The sequence below is a fragment of the Chrysemys picta genome, chromosome 2 (assembly GCF_011386835.1).
Source record: "Chrysemys picta bellii isolate R12L10 chromosome 2, ASM1138683v2, whole genome shotgun sequence".
NCBI lineage: Eukaryota > Metazoa > Chordata > Testudines > Emydidae > Chrysemys > Chrysemys picta.
The window spans coordinates 280,696,027-280,702,026 of record NC_088792.1 but is presented as its reverse complement, the minus strand read 5'-3'; the positions used below and the strand labels follow the sequence as shown (position 1 = coordinate 280,702,026).

At 43.5% G+C, this 6,000-nt stretch overlaps 1 protein-coding gene across 1 annotated transcript in view; it reads left to right on the top strand.

The window, feature by feature from the left end:
* Positions 1-1,612: 1,612 nt before the first annotated feature.
* The window catches only part of TRAPPC9 (trafficking protein particle complex subunit 9), an 852,706-nt gene continuing 848,318 nt past the window's right edge, over positions 1,613-6,000 (top strand). Inside the window, exon 1 of the mRNA XM_065586245.1 lies at positions 1,613-1,756. The gene's annotated coding sequence lies outside the window, so the exon portion shown is untranslated. The remainder of the gene's footprint in view (positions 1,757-6,000) is intronic.

The following is a 6,000-nucleotide window of genomic DNA, read 5'->3' as shown; positions in this document are numbered from 1 at the left end:
AAAACACCTGCAGGGAGGGGTGTGACACGCTGTACCTCAGGGGAACACCCTACACCCCCCATGTTCATCTTTATAAAATGATTGTGTGGTATCCAATGCAAAGTTTGTCATGTTGGGTGTCTTCAGAAGGCTCATAATGCACTGAGCATGGTTGTTATAGTGATGTTATAGTAATTGTTACAGTATAGTTATAGTAAGGTTGTTATAGTAAGGTTATAGGTTATAATTTCATGTATATAGTTATGAGGCTGAAAATGTATCCTCGTGGCTTAAAGCAAGCCCATGCAAAAACTCTCCAAGAACAGAGGGGCAGTTCACGCCTTCTCAAGGCATGGATGACAAACCCAGCCCAGTCTCACAGGAACAATGGACACTGGCTTTCGCAGCAACAAAATAATCTGTTAGACCCTCGAGGGAGTCACCCCCTTCCTTTGGACAGTTTGGGACTGCGATGAGGTAATGCTCACCTGACTCCGAAGGGGGGGGGGCAAAGCCATGAGGGAAGAAAGGACATGATAAAAGGGAGAGACATTTTGCCATGCTCTCTCTCTTCCACCTACATTTACAGACACCACCACCACCAAGCGACTGAAACGCTGATCAAAGGGGAGAGCCTGATTGAAAAGCCAGCCTGTGGTGAGAAGCATCTAAGTTTGTAAGGACACTGAAAGTGTTAAGATCAGCTTAGAATACGTTTTGCTTTTATTTAATTTGACCAAATCTGACTTGTGATGCTTTGACTTATAATCACTTAAATCTATCTTAATAGTTAATAAATCTGTTTGTTTATTCTGCTTGAAGCAGTGCATTTGGTCTGCAGTGTGTCAGAGACTCTCCTTGGGAGAACAAGCCTGGTACATATCAATTTCTTTGTTAAATTGATGAACTTATATAAGCTTGCAGCATCCAGTGGGCATAACTGGATACTGCAAGATGGAGGTTCCTAGGGTTGTTTCTGGGACCGGAGATATTGGCTAGTTTCATTCACTTGCAAGTAGCTGGGAGCAGCTTACATGCCAGAGGCTGTGCGTGAACAGCCCAGGAGTGGGGGTTCAGTACAGCAGGGTAAGGCTGGCTCCCAGAGTCAAGGATTGGAGAGGCCTAGCAGATCACTGGTCCAGACAACACCAGAGGGGAATGTCAATTGCAGCACCCTGGATAGGGATACTGACAGCTGGAGGGTGAGGGGAAGTGAGAAACAATTAATCTCTTCCAATTAGCATTTAAAAGGTAATGATAGCATTAGAATGCATTAGTTTGTAGGGGACAGTGGTTAGTTTTAGGCTAGATGCTTTAGGTAAATTATAATTAATGATAGCTTAGTTAAAAATCCAAAATGGTGGACGTACTAACTTTCTATTAGGAATTTCCAAGATGGAGGACACAGACTAAACTGACCATTAGTACATCAGAAACAAAGGTCGAACAAAGTTCAGGAGAATGACTTAAAACACCTGCAGGGAGGGGGCAGAAGGAGGAGCAGCTATGATGTAAGGGCAAAGCTGACTGGCTGAATGAGTTGCCACCCAATCAGGGAACTCTCAGCTTGAAAGGTCAACCAATCAGAGGAGGTCAGAAACCAAATATAAAGAGACAGCTGATAAGCTAGTGTGTGTGTGGTAGGAGAAAGAGAGCGGAGAAGATCAAGAGAAGAACACTGAGGAGATTAGAGATTGGAGAAGACCAAGCAGCAGTCAAGGAAGATCACAGACAGCAACAAGGACCCAGATAATACAGAGGGAATTGGTGAAGGAGTGTAAGTTTGACTTTTGACTATTTTAAAAAGCCTGCTTGGGTGTGTCTGTCAATAAAGCTAGATGCCTGCTTCTGAATGGCCTGCCCCACCCCATCCTGTGAGTGGCTGGCCACTGTTCACAGGATGGTAATTGTTAATTGTTTAATGCAAAAAGAAGAACAGGAGTACTTGTGGCACCTTAGAGACTAACAAATTTATTAGAGCATAAGCTTTCGTGGACTACAGCCCACTTCTTCGGATGCAATTGTTTAATGTTTCTTTAATGCTATGTTGTGGCACTGTTTTATGCATATGCATCCAATACTTGTATGTTACACTGTAATAAATCCAATGTTATTGTATTAAAGGCCTTATGCATATGTATGAAAAGTTCAGTGTGTACCAACTCGCAACATTCTATTTGTCTCATAGTCTGTTTAGTCTCTGAGTCAATTGAATGTATGATTTTTAAAAGTAATCTAATTATGCCTTATTTATAACTGTTTTTCCTTTTCCTCTCTTGCTTTACTGAATATTATACATTGTAATTTTTCCCCTTTTCTACTAAATATACTGTAACTACCTAACTTTCTTTTAATAAATAAGGTATTACTGTGTGTGCTTGTGTGTCTATTCATGATTGGAGGGTTGTATCCATGTTCTTTCAAGGGTTAGCAGGATTAGCCTGCTCTGGGGAGTCCTCTGCGGGTCAAAGACAAACCCTCTGGTGATACTCTGGCAATTCCTTTAGGGCAGATCACCACTTTTCTTCCCCATTTGGATAAGTGGGCCGGTACTGGGATACCTTAAGTCCAAATTTTGGGGTAACACTGGTTGCCGGCCCTGTGCCTGTGGTCCCGGCTGCAAGCCTGCTCCTGGGACCCCAGCTGCTGTCCCAGCTGGTGCCCTGTGCCACAGGTCCCGGCTGCTGCCCTGCGCCACAGGTCCCAGCTTCCAGCCCTGTTCTACGAGTCCCGGCTTCCGCCCCCGCCCCCGTGGTCCAGGCTTCCAGTCCCGCCTCCAGGGTCCCAGCTTCTGGCCCTGCCTCCGCCCCCGAGATCCCAGCTTCCGCCCCCCCGCCCAGGGCTCTGCTGCCACCCTGTGCCCAGCTGCTGGCCCCACACCCGGGATCCTGGCTGCCAGCCCCGCACCCGGGGGTTAATAAAATGTTCCCAGACTATTTAAAACTCAGAGCAATGGAGCTGACGCAATGTAATACATAGAGTACTTGTAAAAACATACAGACACACAAGTGAATTTCTTCCAGACAGAGAATATAGAGGCAGTTTGCTGGATTGCATGTTGCCAAGTTTTGTACATGTGCCAAGCTGGTGCTATTAAGAAGTGTGTTCTGCAAAGTAGATTGTATACAGAACCTTTATACATCAGCATCTTTATTAACATGCGTCTTGGTGACCTTGGCCCTGATCCTGCAAGGTGCTTAGCACCTCCTGCTAGATATTTAGTGTCCTTGGTTCCCATTGAAACCAACGGTCTGACAATGTTCTGCAGGATCAGTCCTATTATCAGCAGTATGATTCATAAGAGTTGTAGTAAACTATATAAAATAAGAGGTTTTCAAGTAAATGCAAATGTGAAATTTGTTTAATAGGCAACTGAATGGCTGTATAACGTTTTCTTTAGGTTATCAAAACTTATTGTAGTTTATAGACCTCTCATGAGCTCATTTTAGCAGAGCATGGGGAACTTGATTACTTTTGTGATCTAAAATACAGTAATATTTTAACCTGTGAATGCAGTTTATGCATTATGGGTAAACACCCCGCCCACACACACACACACATTCTGAATGTATAAGAAATGGATTGAGTTGTGGATCCCAACTAGAACTGGGAAGGGCCGGGTGGTGGCAGCATTACTTCTCATAGACTGCAATTCCAGCCAATGAGATGGATTATTGTATCTTATGTAACCCCTCTGCCAGTCAGAGTTGGCAGCAACAAGGGCCGGGTTCAGTATCTAGGGTTCCTTTTCAATAATACAACGCAAAACTGGCTCAAGCCCACACCCAGTGACCTGGGACAATCACACACCACCCCCTGGGCACCTCTAAGAGATAATACTTCCCCTCTTGCAAGCACAGAGTCTGAGTGGAGCAGAAAACTTTTAATAAAAGGAGAGAAGTAACTTGCGGCATTAATACTGGGGAAACACCGCAAACATGGTTCATAAACATAAACCAGGAGCAAAAGACATGTATCAATGTGCTATGTTGGATAGTTTAAAACAAAGTAAATCAGAGGTAACCTGCTGTTTGTGTGTTGATTACACTTACTTGCTTTTTATTATTTTTTTATTATCCCTAAAGACTAAATCCCTACTATCCCTAAATATTTTTGTAAATCTAGCATTTCTGAATATTAAATACTTTTGTCACAAATCAACTTTAAATTTTCAAGGATATATAAAATATTTTGAATTTGTCCATAATTCCAGCTGCTACCCAGGCCCGAGGGTCTGCTTCTGGCCCTACTGGTCAAGTAATCAAGACCGCCGGCCAGGAAAATAACCCACTTCCTTCCCTGATGAACCAAGGGACGCACCCTACCCATGTACTTATTCACTACACCAATACAGACTTGGATTCTAAATACATTCTATGGATGGAGTACCCGAGCCCACTTATCCACTGACGTTTTAAAAACTCTCGCACCCCAATCTGGGCCTATGCTGGTTATGTACTATGCATGTATCTTGTGAACCTTGTAACCTTTCATAACTTAAGCCTGACCCCAGATGTACAGTACCTTCCTTCTTAACTTGTGTAAATTTGATTTTAAACATTAACTTTAATAAAAAAATTTATATATGTAAGCAGAGTTTGGATGAGCTCTCCCTTGACATCTAGTGGTGGGCTGTGGAAAAAGACTTCAGAAGCTGATCTCGTTTGCATGGACACACCCACCCTGCCTACATGCTCAGCATGATGCGATTGCTTGCCCAAATGATCACTTGTAGCTGTTCATTTTCTACTGCATTCTCCTCATTCTCCTTTTTGATGTAATCTTCACCTAAAAGCATCACTACAGTATAGCACTCTTCTCAGTTTCACAGATTTTTTTTCGGTGCTGGCTACCATCCCGATCTTACAGAGGTAATTCTTTTACCTTTTCTTTAATTAAAATTCTTCTTTCAAGAACCTGATTGTTTTTTCATTGTTTTAAGATCCAAGGGTTTGGGTCTGTGTTCATCTGTACCAATTTGTGAGGATATTATTCTCAAGCCTCCCCAGGAAAGGGGATGTAGGGGCTTGGGGGGATATTTGGGGAAGATAGGGCCCCAAGTGGCCCTCCCTAAATGTTTGTTTAAAATCACTTGGTGGTGGCAGCGTGACTTAATCCAAAGAATAGAGGAGTTTTTAACCTAAGCTGCTAGAAAAAAGCTTAGGGGGTCTTCATGCGGGTTCCCACATCTGTACCCTAAAGTTCAGAGTGGGGAGGGAACCCTGACATGGGTGCAGGGCAGCTGATGTTGGGTGCAGGGCAGCAGACGGGATCCAAGCTACAGGGTGGCAGCTGAGCCCCACATAAGACGTGAGGGTGCTGCAGCACTCCCCGCCTGCACCGCTTGTTCCCCGCCTATGTTGTGAGCTCCTTAACGGTTAAACATTTAACCAATACAATTTTAATAATTTAAATGGTTACTTTTTTTAAACACTATTCACATCCCTAGTACTGAGTGTGTGACATGAAAACTGATCCGTGCCCCCTTACAGTAGGTAGCAACAGAGGGTCCTGTGGCACCTTTAAGACTAACAGAAGTATTGGGAGCATATATATATATGCTTGCATCTGAAGAAGTGAGGTTCTTACCCACGAAAGCTTATGCTCCCAATACTTCTGTTAGTCTTAAAGGTGCCACAGGACCATCTGTTGCTTTTTACAGATTCAGACTAACACGGCTACCCCTCTGATACTTACAGTAGGTGACAGCCTTAGAATGTTAATCCTACTACTTTAGTTCAAAAGGTCGTTTTTCTCACCTTTGCCCTCACAAACTGAAGCACAGTATCAGAGAAATCCAAAGACTGGCCAATGGCATTTTCAAGTGATAAAATAGCAAGTGATGTCAGTCTCTCCTAGGCCATTGTCAATCAAAAATATGTTTTAATGAGCCTGAGCTTCGAAAAGCTGCGTTCACCACTTGTGACTGTGACTGGCAGCATGATCAGAATCCTCAAAGCTATCCACAGGTTAGGAAAAGTGTCCTTCAGCCCTGCATCATGAATTGGAGAACTTGAAGTG